This window comes from Piliocolobus tephrosceles, chromosome 13, assembly GCF_002776525.5.
Source record: "Piliocolobus tephrosceles isolate RC106 chromosome 13, ASM277652v3, whole genome shotgun sequence".
Taxonomy (NCBI): domain Eukaryota; kingdom Metazoa; phylum Chordata; class Mammalia; order Primates; family Cercopithecidae; genus Piliocolobus; species Piliocolobus tephrosceles.
This window is the reverse complement of record NC_045446.1, coordinates 119,410,850-119,411,839: the sequence shown is the minus strand read 5'-3', so window position 1 is coordinate 119,411,839 and position 990 is coordinate 119,410,850.

The following is a 990-nucleotide window of genomic DNA, read 5'->3' as shown; positions in this document are numbered from 1 at the left end:
GGCGCCGGGCAGCGCACCGCCGCGCTCTGGGAAGGGGCTGGGCCGGGCTCTCCGGCCGCGGACGCGGTCTCAGTGCAGCCCGCACTCCGGTACCGCCAACGCTCCGGGACAGCCAGCAGCTCCCCGAAAGGAGAGCCAAGGGAGGGAGACTCCTCCCAGAGCAGCGAGCGTGCACCCGGCAGCCGGCGCTTCCTACCTGTGCCTTTCCAAGCAAAGCGCGCCCTGGGAGCTTAAGTACAATCGCTGTCAAGTGCAAGGACGAAGATTTGCAGCCGAGAACTAGCGGAAGGTGCCGGGCGGCTTCTCGCAACCGCAGCCACTCGCAGCGCAGCAAGCCAGGCGCTGGGCGAGCCTATTAAAGGCCCCCTCCTCTTTGGACTGCCCAGTCGGCGCCCCTCCCCTCGCTCCCCTCCCAGCCTCCCAGAGCTCGCAGCCCGAGCCTCCAGGGGCCACCGGAGAACTCGGTCCCGCCTCCAGAGCAGAGAGCCACTTGGCGGGGAGGGAGTGGCGTTGAGCTGAGGCGGGAGGCCTGGGCTGGCCGGAGAAACCGGCGCTGAAGTCTCGGTTCACGTTTTGCTCTCGGTTATGCCCCACTGTCCCGACGCCTCAGTCGCTTCTGCCCCTGTAGACATCGTCCACTCTCTCTCAAGGCAGACCAGGTCAGCAGCTAGTAATGACGGCCCTTCACTGACCCCTGCTCAGGCCCACCTCATCCCTGCTGTTGCAACATCTCTGCTGTTTCTTAATCACAGAGTGCCCTAAAAGACCCAGAATCAAGAACTTCCCCCTTGTAAATGTCCTGTTGCCAGAAGGGCAGTAGGACAGCGGCATGGGAGCCCTCTGGAACCAAGGATCGCCTAGCCCCAAGGTCTGCCTTGGGCGGACGATGTGCTGGATAGGCTGGGGCAAAACTGTTCAGTACTCAGGAATCTTGCCAGCCAGCTGTTAATCATAGACATTATTAAAAATTAAACTAAACACACTTACAAT